The 16,143-nt window shown below is 47.5% G+C and overlaps 1 protein-coding gene across 3 annotated transcripts in view; it reads left to right on the forward strand.

The window, feature by feature from the left end:
- NBDY (negative regulator of P-body association) overlaps positions 1–16,143 on the forward strand; it is a 219,786-nt gene that overhangs the window by 165,066 nt on the left and 38,577 nt on the right. Inside the window, exon 4 of one of the 3 annotated variants that reach the window (XM_072956521.1) lies at positions 15,383–15,695. The exons of the other annotated variants lie outside the window; for them this stretch is intronic. The gene's annotated coding sequence lies outside the window, so the exon portion shown is untranslated. The remainder of the gene's footprint in view (positions 1–15,382; positions 15,696–16,143) is intronic. 3 annotated transcript variants of the gene reach the window in all.

Here is a 16,143-nt window from a genome sequence, read left to right on the forward strand (position 1 = left end):
GAGATCCTTCACATCCTTCCAAACAGTTGTCAAAAAGTGAACATAAACAAAAGCAAAGATGATCCAGGAGTTAACTCTGCAACGAAGTCGAGTCATGAACTCATTCCTGGCAGGTGTTCTCTTTATGGAAGCTCCTGAAGTGTAACCTTGAGTCAGTAGGAGCCTCCTCAACTCGTGCCCGCGTTGGTTTCCTTTGGTTCCCATCGCCAGTGGCTGGAACACAACAAGAGAGATTGCCCTCTATAGGTACAGGCTGTCGCCTCTGTTTCCACAAGCCCGGGGCCTTGCACCGGTGGGGCGAGCGCTCACAGGACCGGGTCCTCAACACCCACGCCCACAGCCACCCCGGGGTACCCATGGCCACACAGGCACACAGACAGGGAAGCACCGAACACGGGCATGCTCGCAGGTACGTACGTGCGCGCGCGCGCGCGCGCGCCCCCTGTCTCTCTCTCTTTCTCTCTGTGTCTCTCTCTTTCTCTCTGTTTCTCTCTCTGTCTCTGTCTCTGTCTCTCTCTCTCTCTCTCTCTCTCTCTCTCTGTCTCTCCCCCCCCTTCCCCCCACCTCTCTCTCCCCTTTCCCTCTCTCTCACTACACACTCTGACACAACCACAAGCACACTGACAGACTATCACGTGGGCTTTCATAAATACACAACGCAACCCTGTGACTCCTCCCCCCACCACACACCCTTGCCAGCCCTCAGAATGGGTGAAACACGCATTCCCAGATGCGCTGTCAGAAAGGGGCAGGCAGCCATTCTGAGGTCCCTGAGTTGGTCCCATGTCAACAGGTGAACCCAAGCAGCCTGTGTAAACCTGAAGCCTCCCTTGTCTAGCTAAGGCAAATGGGGCCTCCAAGTTGGAAGAGAGTCTGTGCCAGGCCTTCACAGGATCACGGCCTTGTGGGGAGGCCCTGTGTGTATCTGTGTGTGTGTGTGTGTGTGTGTGTGTGTGTGTGTGTCTGTGTGTGTGTGTGTGTGTGTGTGTGTCTGTCTGTGTGTGTGTGTCTGTGTGTGTGTGTGTGTGTGGAGGGGAAAGGTGTGGTGGCCTTCTGAGAACAAAGCCAGACTGAGCCTGCCCAGAGCCAGAGCTTGGAACCCCTCTTGGGGGAGAGCCTCCCGGGCCGAGCTGCCATTTCTGGCTGCCTGGTTGGTCCAGGCCAAGGTGGTGCCTTCAACCTGAAGCCCCAGGCCTTGAGAGGAAGCAGGGTCCTGCCAAAGGGTGACGTGCAAGTCAGCCAGCCTGGTGTCTTCCAGAGTGGTGGCCGCCACCTGGTCCAGGAGAAGTCGTTTGATGTAAAGCCTCTGGGAGAGTCAGCCTCCCTGCCAGGTGGGTGCCTGTGTCCTTTGCCTTTTCCCTCTCCCAAGAGCAGGGACCAAGCAGAGATAGGGTTGGAGGGAAGGAAGTTGAAGGGCCTGCTGGGCTTCCAGCCCCCTGGTCAGGGGTCATTTTGCCCTGTGCATCTGCTGGTCACCTTGGGTCTTGGTGGCCTGCCGTGTTTCCTCTATTTTTCCTTTTTGTTTTTTGTGTCTGTTTCTGTTTTTGATTGTTTTCCTTTCCTTTTCTTTTCTTCTCTTTCCTCATTGGCGAGTGAGGGTGTGTTTTGGTTTGATTTTGGTTTTGTTTTCGGCTCGGATGGGGGGCAGGACCAAGTCCTGTTGGGGTGCCCGGGGTGGGAGGGGGAGGGGGAGGGGTAAGCGTTGCGGTGTCATTTGTGGAGCCATACTGCCATCAAGCGGAGATTGTTTCTGTCCAAGGGAGTTGGGCCGGCCCTCCCGCGGCGGGGCCCTCCCAGGAATGGGGAGGAATTGGCCAGCGGGGGTGGGCGGGGAGGTGTCCTGAGGGTGCGCCTGGCCAGCGGGCTGCTGGCTGCCCCTTCACCTGTGAGCTGGAGTGGAGACTGGGCCCTGGCTCCCAGGCTGGGGAAGGCCCTCAGCAACCGCAGGGGCAGCCCAAGATGGCTGCCAGTGCGGGTTGCCTGGGACTGCCAAGTGCCAGTGGCCCTGGCAGCCCCAGGACCTCCGAGCCCCTCAGCTCCCGGTGAGGAAAGGCGCCTCCGAGCCCCCAGTGTGGCCCTGCAGGCAGGGCAGCCCGGCACTCCCGAGCAGCGACAGCAGAGCTGATGCCCCCAGCCCCAGCAGCTTCGGTGGCGGTGGCGACTTGAGGACTCCCTCTGGGTCACAGCCCGAAATGGCTGACGACAGGACCGGAAAGCTCTGCTCCCTGGGCTGGTGGGTGTGGGGCAGCCTGCTGCGTCCAGGGCTCCCAGAGCTCCTGCCTCCCCACAGGGTCTCGCTGGCAGGCACAGGGCCCTCCAGGCCTCTGAACCCTGGTCAGGGAAGCCCCGGGCTCCTGCAGAGCGCAGACAGTCCCGCACAGCCTCGACTGCCCCTGTGCCCGGCGGAAGACAGGTCGCCGCTGCCTGGGCTTTTCGGATACACGTTCCGCTGGATGGCACTGTGGCTCCAGAAATGGCAGTCACCCCTTTCCCTGCCCCCACCCAGCCTTCCTCTCCTTCTTTGCTGCTGCCAGACAGAGGAGGGGGTGGGGTGGAGGTGGGGAAGCAGTCATCCAGGACCAGAGCAGGAGCAGCATCCAGATCCCCGTATCCTCATCACTAGACATAGTCCAGCTCACAGGGCACCCGTGTCACCTTCAGCTGGGCTCCTTACCAAACTGGCCACTTTGACACAAACCTGCAAGAAGGAGCTAGGCTCCTCCTGACTCTCCTCGAGCTCCGGTTCACTGTGAACACAAGACAACCCTCCAGAGATCCCACCACTGGGCTTGCACATTCTTCCTCGTGTCTTCACACTCCTCCAGGCCGCTACTTGTCTGCACCGCACCTCTACCCAAGGCAGCACCCTCCCTTCTCCTGAAGGTGTATGCTTCAGTGGGCCAGAGGCAGGCAGGTCCCCCTGGGGTCCGGAAGTCGTGGACCCCTCCTGTAGAACGGGGTTGTGCCCGGAAGAGGCCACCGCCTACCACCCTCCCTGGAAGCCAGAGCGCTCTTTTGTGCCAGGGGTGGGCCTTTTCGGACGGGGATGGGTCTTCCGGGGAAGAGGAAGGCCACTTTGCCTAGGATAGGTTTGTTCACCAGTCGCTCCTCCGGGGCCTTTCTGCCCATGGGCCTTGGTAGCCCTTCTCCAGGGCTTGAATTCTGCACCAGGAGCCTGAGTAACCACATGTCCTGCCCAAGTATTCCAGGTCTCCAGAGAATTTTCCTCTAGGGGCCAACGGGCGGGGGTGGGGGGGGTGGGAGTGGGGCGGTGGCGGTGGCGGTGGGTGATGGTGGTGGTGGTGTTGAGAGGGGTGCTGGCGGTTGGGGGGTGCCAGGAGAGATGGAGGGGAGGTGGGGCTTGGGATTCGAAGGTCAGGTGGCAGAAGGAAGGCTGGGGACTTGACCTGGTGTGTAGATGTCTCTGCTTCTCCTCCTAAGCTTTGACACTGGCCTAAGTATTCACCCTAGAGCACCTGTGAGATCTTGGTGGGGAAATTACGGATCCCCTCAAACGTCCGCCCGTGCATCTACCCACACCCACACCCACACCCACACCCACACGCACACCCACACGCACATACACATGCCCTCCCTAAACATACCTCACACGCCACTTCTGAAGGAGGACTCACCACCTTAAGGGAATGCCCTGTATCCAGGCAACAGTGAACAGGAGGGATTAGGGGCCTTGATTCAGAGCAAGTTCGGATGTGTGGACAGAAGATAAAGGCACAACCTCAAAGTTGAGGGTTTTCTTTTTTGTTTTATTCCGAGACCTTACTGAGAACTCTGGCCGGGCAGACAACCTCTCAGGTAGCTCTGAGGAAAAGTTCTGAAGAGCTATGGGAGCCAGCAGACAGCATTCACAGGAGTTTTTGTGGGAAAGAAGGCGGGGTGGGAAGAGAGAGAGACAGACAGAGAGAGAGAGAGAGAGAGAGAGAGAGAGAGGACAAAAGAACCTAGAGTGGAGCATCTGAAGATTACTTACTGGTAACCACACAAGTCAGACGTCTCTAGTTACTGATTTTTAGCGCTTCTCTGTATAGGGGAGGATGCAAGAGTCCGGGCTCATTGACATTGTTCCTCCATGTATGTATTAAGTCTGCAGGGCCAGGATCCTGTTTTTCCCCCTCCTGAATTCCTGTCAGTGGGCACTCTTGGGGCTGGGGGGCAGTCTGAGTGGCTGAAGACTGATGGCTGGCAACAAACTTTGTTTACTGGTTCACTGGCCTGGTAGGCAGCATTCTCAGTGTACCGAACCTGCAGGCAGCCTATACTGTCCCCAGGTGCAAGGGAAAGCGGTGGTCACCGTGGTTGTGACTGTTTAAGGGTGTCAAGCCCCTGCTTCCCAGCATTAGAGAGAGAGACAGAGACAGAGAGACAGAGAGAGACAGAGAGGGAGAAAGAGAGAGAGAGAGGAGAGAGGAGAGAGGAGAGAGGAGAGGGGAGAGAGAGACTAGACAGACAGAGAGAGAGAGACAGATAGACCGGGAGAGAGAGGACCGAGACCGTGACCGTGACCGTGACCGAGACCGAGACCGAGACCGAGACCGAGACCGAGACATGTGGGAGGATTTCCTAAGGCCCTGTCGAGTTTCTCCAGGCTTTCTTTGTTCCTTAAAGGGGTCTTCCTAGGTGTGTAGACCGAATGGAATGGAGCTTCAGAGGAACAAACATCCAGATCCCAGGGGCCTTTCCCACACTCAGAAGCAGCCTGAGTCAGCATTGAGGACTGGCTGTTCCGCACAATCTTCCAGGCCAAGCTATCCCAGGAGGTAGGCTGGCATTTTTGATTGGTGAGGGAAAAACAAGCAGACAGACAGACAAACAGGCCGAACGCAACCCACGAAAAGGAAAGTCAGCGCTGTCCTGTCGGGGAGGGCCTAAGGTGCATTTTTCCCAGACATTAAGCATGAGGGCTCATCGGACACGTAGTTGGGGACCAGGCAGGAAGAATGGAGGGCGTGGGTCAGGACCAGTAAAGTGCTTGAATCCCCATTCTCAGTATCAGGGGGTGATTATTTGTTCACCCTTCCGTGCGTGCGTCGTTTCACACCTTCCCCTGCGTCGGCCCGCGCTTACATTCCTGAACTGGGGCTCCGAATGCCCACGCCCACGCCCACGCCCACGCCCACACAGACAGGGACAGAGAAGTCAGGGAGTTTCGATTCAGGTAAAGACATCCGCAGAGGCCCCCACACCAGCGCACGGCCTCTTCTTCCCACCGGCCTCAGTGCACTGGATGGTTGCGCGTCCTTGCTTGTTACCCTGTGCTTCCTCCTCGCCCCTTTCTGCTTGTCTGCGCCCTTCCCAGTTGGGCACTACTGCATGGCAAAAGAGGCCTTGCTCTGGTCAGGGTTCAACCCCTTGTCTTAAGTGACTGAGACCTTACCTTGGCCGGTGGCTCTTGCCCTAGGGGCCGCCAGCTGCTTCCACCTGCCCACTTGGGACACAGTGCACTGGAGATCAGCCGTTTTTCACCTCTGCTACAATCCTTCCTTCGCTTCCAATTTGTCCTGTCCACTGTCAGCTCTTGACTTTCACTCACTTCCTGACTGTCAGTCCTCCAGGTGTGGACGCCCCTCCGGCCCGGAAGGCAGGCTTGGCCGGGTGCCTGGGGGCATCCACGGGGACAGTCAGCTTACTTTTCCAGTGGAGGTGAAAATGACCCGCGTGGGCTGGGGAAGTCAGGCCCATCCCCTCCCGACCATGCCCGAATGATCACCTGGGGATTCTCTCATCCCTCTCCTGTCCCTCACCTTCCCCCTTTAAGCTGCCGTTCCCAGGGTCCCCTTAACCCTCTCTGTGCCCTGTGTGCGTGCCCCTGGCTGTTTGCTACTTCCCACCACGTGTCCGTTCCATAACCCGGCGTCAGGGTGTGGCCGCGCCTCTCCTTTTCCCCTCTGAATGCCGCGCAGTCCTACTCCTGTTGGTTCAGTACCCTCGATGGCACCCGGGAGGGACCCCCCTGGACAAGGGGTGGCCTGTGGGCGTGTCCGTCCTCAGTTCTGTAGGCAGGTTGTGTCTCCTGGTCACTCCTGTGTGTGTGTGAGATGTAAGACCCAGTGCGGGGCCGTTGCGCTGGATCCAACACGGCATTGAGGGCGGCACTGGAAAGTGGTGGTGACCTAGTGCTTCCCTCTTTTCCCTCCTACCCTTAGCTGGCCTGGTGTCCTAAGGGTCCACCCTCTGACTTCTGCTCTTTGCGTGGGAGGGGGCGGCGTAGGGGGATGGGGGCACAGGCCTAGGAGAAGGCACTAGAGGTTCAGGTACCCCTCGTCCCCTTCTCCCACCAGTGGTGGAGATCCTTCACATCCTTCCAAACAGTTGTCAAAAAGTGAACATAAACAAAAGCAAAGATGATCCAGGAGTTAACTCTGCAACGAAGTCGAGTCATGAACTCATTCCTGGCAGGTGTTCTCTTTATGGAAGCTCCTGAAGTGTAACCTTGAGTCAGTAGGAGCCTCCTCAACTCGTGCCCGCGTTGGTTTCCTTTGGTTCCCATCGCCAGTGGCTGGAACACAACAAGAGAGATTGCCCTCTATAGGTACAGGCTGTCGCCTCTGTTTCCACAAGCCCGGGGGCTTGCACCGGTGGGGCGAGCGCTCACAGGACCGGGTCCTCAACACCCACGCCCACAGCCACCCCGGGGTACCCATGGCCACACAGGCACACAGACAGGGAAGCACCGAACACGGGCATGCTCGCAGGTACGTACGTGCGCGCGCGCGCGCGCGCGCCCCCTGTCTCTCTCTCTTTCTCTCTGTGTCTCTCTCTTTCTCTCTGTTTCTCTCTCTGTCTCTGTCTCTGTCTCTCTCTCTCTCTCTCTCTCTCTCTGTCTCTCCCCCCCCTTCCCCCCACCTCTCTCTCCCCTTTCCCTCTCTCTCACTACACACTCTGACACAACCACAAGCACACTGACAGACTATCACGTGGGCTTTCATAAATACACAACGCAACCCTGTGACTCCTCCCCCCACCACACACCCTTGCCAGCCCTCAGAATGGGTGAAACACGCATTCCCAGATGCGCTGTCAGAAAGGGGCAGGCAGCCATTCTGAGGTCCCTGAGTTGGTCCCATGTCAACAGGTGAACCCAAGCAGCCTGTGTAAACCTGAAGCCTCCCTTGTCTAGCTAAGGCAAATGGGGCCTCCAAGTTGGAAGAGAGTCTGTGCCAGGCCTTCACAGGATCACGGCCTTGTGGGGAGGCCCTGTGTGTATCTGTGTGTGTGTGTGTGTGTGTGTGTGTGTGTGTGTGTGTGTGTGTGTGTGTGTGTGTGTGTCTGTCTGTGTGTGTGTGTCTGTGTGGAGGGGAAAGGTGTGGTGGCCTTCTGAGAACAAAGCCAGACTGAGCCTGCCCAGAGCCAGAGCTTGGAACCCCTCTTGGGGGAGAGCCTCCCGGGCCGAGCTGCCATTTCTGGCTGCCTGGTTGGTCCAGGCCAAGGTGGTGCCTTCAACCTGAAGCCCCAGGCCTTGAGAGGAAGCAGGGTCCTGCCAAAGGGTGACGTGCAAGTCAGCCAGCCTGGTGTCTTCCAGAGTGGTGGCCGCCACCTGGTCCAGGAGAAGTCGTTTGATGTAAAGCCTCTGGGAGAGTCAGCCTCCCTGCCAGGTGGGTGCCTGTGTCCTTTGCCTTTTCCCTCTCCCAAGAGCAGGGACCAAGCAGAGATAGGGTTGGAGGGAAGGAAGTCGAAGGGCCTGCTGGGCTTCCAGCCCCCTGGTCAGGGGTCATTTTGCCCTGTGCATCTGCTGGTCACCTTGGGTCTTGGTGGCCTGCCGTGTTTCCTCTATTTTTCCTTTTTGTTTTTTGTGTCTGTTTCTGTTTTTGATTGTTTTCCTTTCCTTTTCTTTTCTTCTCTTTCCTCATTGGCGAGTGAGGGTGTGTTTTGGTTTGATTTTGGTTTTGTTTTCGGCTCGGATGGGGGGCAGGACCAAGTCCTGTTGGGGTGCCCGGGGTGGGAGGGGGAGGGGGAGGGGTAAGCGTTGCGGTGTCATTTGTGGAGCCATACTGCCATCAAGCGGAGATTGTTTCTGTCCAAGGGAGTTGGGCCGGCCCTCCCGCGGCGGGGCCCTCCCAGGAATGGGGAGGAATTGGCCAGCGGGGGTGGGCGGGGAGGTGTCCTGAGGGTGCGCCTGGCCAGCGGGCTGCTGGCTGCCCCTTCACCTGTGAGCTGGAGTGGAGACTGGGCCCTGGCTCCCAGGCTGGGGAAGGCCCTCAGCAACCGCAGGGGCAGCCCAAGATGGCTGCCAGTGCGGGTTGCCTGGGACTGCCAAGTGCCAGTGGCCCTGGCGGCCCCAGGACCTCCGAGCCCCTCAGCTCCCGGTGAGGAAAGGCGCCTCCGAGCCCCCAGTGTGGCCCTGCAGGCAGGGCAGCCCGGCACTCCCGAGCAGCGACAGCAGAGCTGATGCCCCCAGCCCCAGCAGCTTCGGTGGCGGTGGCGACTTGAGGACTCCCTCTGGGTCACAGCCCGAAATGGCTGACGACAGGACCGGAAAGCTCTGCTCCCTGGGCTGGTGGGTGTGGGGCAGCCTGCTGCGTCCAGGGCTCCCAGAGCTCCTGCCTCCCCACAGGGTCTCGCTGGCAGGCACAGGGCCCTCCAGGCCTCTGAACCCTGGTCAGGGAAGCCCCGGGCTCCTGCAGAGCGCAGACAGTCCCGCACAGCCTCGACTGCCCCTGTGCCCGGCGGAAGACAGGTCGCCGCTGCCTGGGCTTTTCGGATACACGTTCCGCTGGATGGCACTGTGGCTCCAGAAATGGCAGTTACCTCTTTAACTGCCCTCAAGCAGTCTAGGTGTTTGTTTTTTGATAGAGTTAGAATTTTTTTTGTAGTTTTATGGAGAATTTACTTTTTTCTCCTTTCCCTGTGAATTAATAGAAAGAATGAAAATATGTTTGGAATTTTCTTGATTTTATTCAGACTGACTTTATAATTGTTTGATTTATTCCTTTGCTTGTTGTTGGTAAGTTTTCCTTTTTGCATTAGAAAGTTTTTGTCAGATGTAGCTTGGTGTAAATTACCTTTTTTTTTTTCCCCATGGGGCATAATTTTTAAATTTACGTTTCATATTTAGTTAATGTAAGTGATTAATTAATTTCCTTGTGATATATTATTGATGTATTTTTTCTGTTATACTTTTTGCAAAATGATATTTTGTTTTTATTGATTCAGGTATTAATCTTCTTATGGTAAGAATGTGGAATTGATCTTCGTAAAGGTTATAATTAACATCTCATTAAATTTAAATAAATGTTTTATAGTTTCTTCTCCATATAATCGGTGCTATATAATTGTAAATAATCTTCTAGGGATAAAGTGAATATAGAAATGTGTAGGATTGAATTGAGTGTATAGTCCCTTTTACTTATTACTGTAACACTCACAGTTTCCTTGTGAGAATTGCTTTGGGTTTGTGGTTCATTTTTGTGCAGTACCTCTGAGTAATTAACAAGATTTTATTTTGTTGTTAATTGTAATGTTCATTTATTTCTTAATATCATTCCTATTACAAGTTAATTTTTCAGAGTGGTTTGTTTAGTGTTCGTCTTGATTATTGAGTGAGATAAAGTCAAGCAATGTGAGATTGTGTTTTAACTTTTATTTGTATCAAAATGAAGATTATTGCCTGGGAGACAGTATGTTAGATAGCTTTGAGAAGCTTTTCCAAATAGACTGCAAAAGTCAGTGTCATATAGGATTTTATCGATTGGAATTTCGTGTAGTCAGTCAGAAGTTTAGGTAGAAGCTTGCTGCTAGTCATCAGAAGCAGTTGTTACCATTAATTATTTTAGTCATTTTATCGTTATGAGGAGACTCAAGAATTTGTGTTTTTCTGAAAATATATAACTATCTGAAGGTCATTTTTGCCAGTTTTACCAGAGCTCCGAGTGCCTCATTTTAATTTATGCTGAAGTAGATGACAAGTGCCAGCGTGATTCAGTTCTTGTACAGGCAGGTGGCAAGTGCCAGTTTGTAGTTGGCAGTTGAAACTATCCTATATCATTTTTCCTTCACTTGGGAGGAAAATAGTTCACTTGAACAGTAATGTCTCAGGGTTACATTAAAAGTCATTTTTTTCTCCCGCATCCTATTGGCTGTTCTGGTTGACATTAAGTTCCCTAGAGGCTCTACTTTGTCTTAACATATAGATGATTTGCTTCTTTGCCCTCCTTTTCAAACTTACTCACAGAAAGACAGCATCTACTTGCTAAAGCTTTTAACCAGTTTTGATATATAGGTCTTCTGATATTAGAAAAAGGGCTGAAACTAGATCCAAACAGACTTTATGGTGCCCTTAGTTTTCCACAACACAAAACAAAGCAAGAACAGTGAAGTTTTCTCTGGTTAGTTATTGCTGATACTGGATTGATTACAATTTCTCACTTCTGGCCAAACTTTGGTGTGTTTTACTTAACAATAATAACCTCAACCCAAGTTCATAGGGAGAACCAGATCACATAGCTTTCAAGGCCTTAAAGTAGTTTGATGAACCCACCTGAGCTTCAGCATCCGAATTATTATATTCCATTTTTCCTTTTTGTATATGTAAATAAAGGGAATGCCCTTGGGGTACTCACCTATAAACAGAGGAACCACCATAGACTCATAGTATATTTTAGTCAGCATCTGGATCTTGTGGCACAGGGATATCCTTTTTACTTTAGAGCCATTATGGTCATTGCTTTTTCAGTTAAGTGCACTGAGAAAATTATTGTTGGATCCCCTTTAACCTTTTTTATACCATTTGCAGCAGAAACTTTCCTAAAATCTAGTCAGACACAAAATTTCTCAGCTAGCCACCTCACCTCCTTTGACTTCCTTTTCTTCCCTCCCCTTCACATAACTCTTTTATATTTTTACAACTTTAACCCAACTACTCTTCTCCCTATTATCACCAGAGTATTCTATCACAACTATTTAACACTGATGGTTCACTTTCTGACTTCTCATAATGTTAGACAGGAAATTCCGTTTGGTAACATTGAATTCTCAGGGTTAACTGATAGTTCTTACTTAAAAGGTGAAAGTGGCAAATAGTGTGCTGCATATACCTATACAGCTCCTTTTGATGTTGTTGAGGAAGCATCTTTACCTAGTCTACTTCAGCCCAACAATCTAAATTATATCTTCTTACTTTGGCTTGTACTTTAACAAAGGACAAAACTGCCAAAATTTATATTGATAGTACATGTGCTCTCAGAGTAGCTCATGATTTCAAAATGTTGTGTAAGCAATATGGATTTTTTACTTCCTGTGGAAATAACATTAAGTGGTATGAACTGCTTATATATTCTGCAGATCAAACCTTTGTTGATTTCATTTGCAAAGATTTTTCTCCCATTTCTTAGGTTGTCGTTTTGTTTTACTTATGGTTTCCTTTGCTGTGCAGAAGCTTGTAAGTTTTATTAGGTCCCATTTGTTTATTCTTGCTTTTATTTCTATTGCGTGGGTAGAGTGCCCTAGGAGAGCATTTTTGAGATGTATGTCAGATAATGTTTTGCCTGTATTTTCTCCTAGGAGGTTTATTGTATCTTGTCTTATGTTTAAATCTTTGATCCATTTTGAGTTTATTTTTGTTTATGGTGTTAGGTAGTGTTCTAGCTTCACTGCTTTACATGCTCCTGTCCAGTTTTCCCAACCCCATTTGCTGAAGAGACTGTCTTTATTCCATTGTATATTCTTGACTCCTTTGTTGAAGATTAGTTGATCAAAACTTTGTGGATTCATTTCCGGGCTCTCTATTCTGTTCCATTGGTCTATATGTCTGTTTTTGTACCAATACCATGCTGTTTTGGTTACTGTAGCTCTGTAATAATGTCTGAAGTCTGGAAGGGTTATTCCTCCAGCCTCACTCATTTTCTTCAGTAATATTTTGGGAATTCTGTTTTTTTTCTTTTTGTAATTCAATATAAATATTATTATGATTTGTTCTAGTTCTGTGAAATATGTCCTGGGTAATTTGATAGGGTTTCCATTAAATCTGTAGATTGCCTTGTGCACTGTGACCATTTTAACAATATTGATTCTTCCAATCCAGGAGCATAGGATATCTTTCCGTTTATTTAAGTCTTCTTTAATTTCTTTCCTCAGTGCTTTATAGTATTCTGTGTATAACTCTTTCACCTCCTTGGTTAGATTTATTCCTAGGTATTTTATTGCTTTGGGTGCTATTTTACAAGGGATTGATTCTTTACTTTCTTTTTTTGTTGATTCATCATTGGTGTAAAGAAATGCCACTGATTTTTGAACATTAATCTTGTAACCTGCTACCTTGCTGAATTCTTCAATCAGCTCTAGAAGTTTTTGTGTGGACCTTTTAGAGTTTTCTATATATAGTAACATGTCGCCAGTGTATAGTGACATTTTTACCTCTTCATTTCCAATTTGGATCCCTTTTATTTCTCTCTCTTGTCTGATTGCTGTGGTTAGGACTTTCAGACTATGTTTTCGAGTGGTGATAGTGGGCATCCTTGTCTTGTCCCAGATTTTAGTGGGAAGCTTTTGAGTTTTTCACCGTTGAGAACTATGCTGGCTATAGGTTTGTCATATATAGCTTTTATTATGTTGAGATATGTTCCCTCTATACCCACTTTGGCGAGAGTTTTTATCATAAATGGGTGTTGAATTTTATCAAATGCTTTTTCTGCATCGATTGAGATGATCATGTGGTTTTTGTCCTTTCTCTTGTGGATGTGATGTATTACATTGATTGATTTGCGTATGTTGAACCAGCCTTGTGTCCCTGGGATGAACCCCACTTGGTCATGATGTATAATCTTTTTTATGTGTTGTTGCATTCTATTTGCTAAAATTTTGGTGAGGATTTTGGCGTCTATATTCATCAGTGATATTGGCCTATAATTCTCTTTTTTTGTAGTGTCTTTGCCTGGTTTTGATATCAGGGTGATGGTGGCTTCATAGAATGAGTTTGGGAGTATTCTCTCCTTTTCAATCTTCTGAAAGAGATTGAGAATGACTGGTATGAGTTCTTTCTATGTTTGCTAGAATTCCCCGGTGAAGCCGTCTGGTCCTAGACTTTTATTTGTACGGAGGTTTTTTATTGCTATTTCAATTTCATTTCTAGTGATTGGTTTGTTCAAGTGGTCAGTTTCTTCCTGGTTGAGTCTTGGTGGACTGTATGTTTCCAGAAACTTGTCCATCTCCTTTAGGTTATCCAGTTTGGTTCCATATAGTTTTTCATAATATTCTCATATGATATTCTGTATTTTTATGTTATTTGTTGTAATTTCTCCATTTTCCTTTCTTATTTTGCTAATTTGTGCTTTCTCTTTTTTCTTCTTTGTGAATTTAGCAAGAGGTTTGTAGATTTTATTTACTTTAACGAAAAAACAGCTTTGGTTTGATTTTTTTATTTTTTTAAATCTATATTTTATTTATTTCTTCCCTAATCTTTATTATTTCCTTCCTTCTGCTGACTCTTGGGGTTTTTTTTTTGCTCTTCTTTTCCTAATTCTTTCATCTGTTTGGTTAGACTGTTTGTTTCAGATTGTTCTTTTTTGACAAATGCCTGTATCACTATAAACTTTTCTCTTATCATTCGCTTTGATGTGTCCCCAAAATTTTGTGTGGTTGTGTTTTCATTTTCATTTATCTCAAGGTATTTTTTAATTTTACCTTTGATTTCACCATTGACCCATTGGTTTTTTTAATATCATGTTATTTAATTTCAATGCTTTTCATTTTTTTCTCCTTTGTTTCTGTGTAGTTCATTTCTAGTTTCATGTCACTGTGGTAAGTAGAGATGCTTGAAATAATTTCTATCTTCCTAAAATTGCTGAGGTTTCTTTAGTGCCCAAATACATGATCAATCCTAAAAAGTGTTCCATGTACACTTGAAAAGAATGTGTATCCTATTTTTGGGGGGTGTAATACTCTGAAAATATCCACCAAAACTCATTTTTCTATTGTATCATTTAATTTCTCTGTTGCATTATTTATTTTCTGTCTAGAAGTTCTGTCTAGTGATGTTAATGTGGTGTTAAAACCTCTGACAATGATTGTATTCACATCAATATCCCCCTTTATCTCTGTTAGTAATTATTTTGTGTAAGTAGGTGCTCCTATATTGGATGCATATATATTAATGAACGTGATATTCTCATATTGTATTACTCCCTTAATCATTATAAAATGTCCTTCTTTATCCTTCTTCTTTTTTATTTTTAACATTTTAAACTGATTTATAATCATTTTACAATGTTGTGTCAAATTCCAGGGTAGAACATAATTTCTCAGTTATTCATGAACATGTATATATTCATTGTCACATTTTTTTCTCTGTAAGCTACCATAAGATCTTGTATATATTTCCCTGTGCTATACAGTATAATCTTGTTTATCTATTCTACATTGTTGAAATCTCAGTCTATCTTTTCCCACCCCCCACCCCCTTGGCAACCACAAGTTTATATTCTATGTCTGTGAGTCTATTTCTCTTTTGTATTTATGCTTTGTTTGTTTTTTTAGATTCCACTTATGAGCGATCTCATATGGTATTTTTCTTTCTCTTTCTTGCTTACTTCATGTAGAATGACATTCTCCAGGTGCATCCATGTTGCTGCAAATGGCATTATGTTGTCAGTTTTTATGGCTGAGTAGTATTCCATTGTATAAATATACCAGTTCTTCTTTATCCAGTCATCAGTTCATGGACATTTAGGCTGCTTCCATATCTTGGCTATTGTAAATAATGCTGCTATGAATATTGGGGTGCAGGTGTCATCCTGAAGTAGGGTTCCTTCTGGATATATGCCCAGAAGCGAGATTCCTGGGTTATATGGTAAGTCTATTCCTAGTCTTTTGAGGAATCTCCATACTGTTTTCCAAAGTGGCTGTACCAAACTGCATTCCCACCAGCATTGAAGGAGGGTTCCCTTTTCTCCACAGTCTCTGCAGTATTTGTCATTTGTGGATTTTTGAATGATTGCCATTCTGACTGGTGTGAGTTGATACCTCATTGTAGTTTTAATTTGCATTTCCCTGATAATTAGTGATATTGAGCATTTTTTCATGTGCCTATTGATCATTTGTATGTCTTCCTCGGAGAATTTTTTTAACATTTTTTATAGATTTATAATCATTCTGCAATGTTGTGTCATATTCCAGTGTTTAGCACAATTTTTCAGTCATACATGAACATGTACACATTGTCACATTTTTTTCTCTGTGAGCTACCATAAGATTTTATGTATGTTTCCCTGTGCTATACAGTATAATCTCGTCTATCTATTCTACAATTTTGAAATCCCAGTCTATCCCTTCCCACCCTCCACCCCTCTGGCAACCACAAGTCTGTATTCTATGTCTATGAGTCTATTTCTGTCTTGTATTTACACTTTGTTTGTTTGTTTTTGTTTTTCAGATTCCACATATGAGCGATCTCATATGGTATTTTTCTTTCTCTTTCTGGCTTACTTCAGTTAGAATGACATTCTCCAGGAACATCCATGTTGCTGCAAATGATGTTATGTTGTTGGTTTTTATGGCTGAGTAGTATTCCATTGTATAAATATACCACCTCTTCTTTATCCAGTCACCTGTTGATGGACATTTAGGCTGTTTCCATGTTTTGACTATTGTAAATAGTGCTGCTATGAACATTGGAGTGCCAGTGTCATCCGGAAGTAGGGTTCCTTCTGGATACAAGCCCAGGAGTGGGATTCCTGGGTCATATGGTAAGTCTATTTCTAGTCTTTTTTTTTTGAAACATTTTTTATTGATTTATAATCATTTTACAATGTTGTGTCAAATTCCAGTGTTCAGCACAATTTTTCAGTCATTCATGGACATATACACACTCATTGTCACATTATTTTTTCTGTGAGTTATCATAACATTTTGTGTATATTTCCCTGTGCTATACAGTGTAATCTTGCTTATCTATTCTACAATTTTGAAATCCCAGTCTATCCCTTCCAACTCTCCACCCCCCTGGTAACCACAAGTCTGTATTCTCTGTCTGTGAGTCTATTTCTGTCCTGTATTTATGCTTTTTGTTTGTTTGTTTGTTGTTTTTGTTTTTCTTTTTTAGATTCCACCTATGAGCGATCTCATATGGTATTTTTCTTTCTCTTTCTGGCTTACTTCACGTAGAATGACATTCTCCAGGAGCATCCGTGTGGC

This window comes from Vicugna pacos, chromosome X (assembly GCF_048564905.1).
Source record: "Vicugna pacos chromosome X, VicPac4, whole genome shotgun sequence".
NCBI classification, from domain to species: domain Eukaryota; kingdom Metazoa; phylum Chordata; class Mammalia; order Artiodactyla; family Camelidae; genus Vicugna; species Vicugna pacos.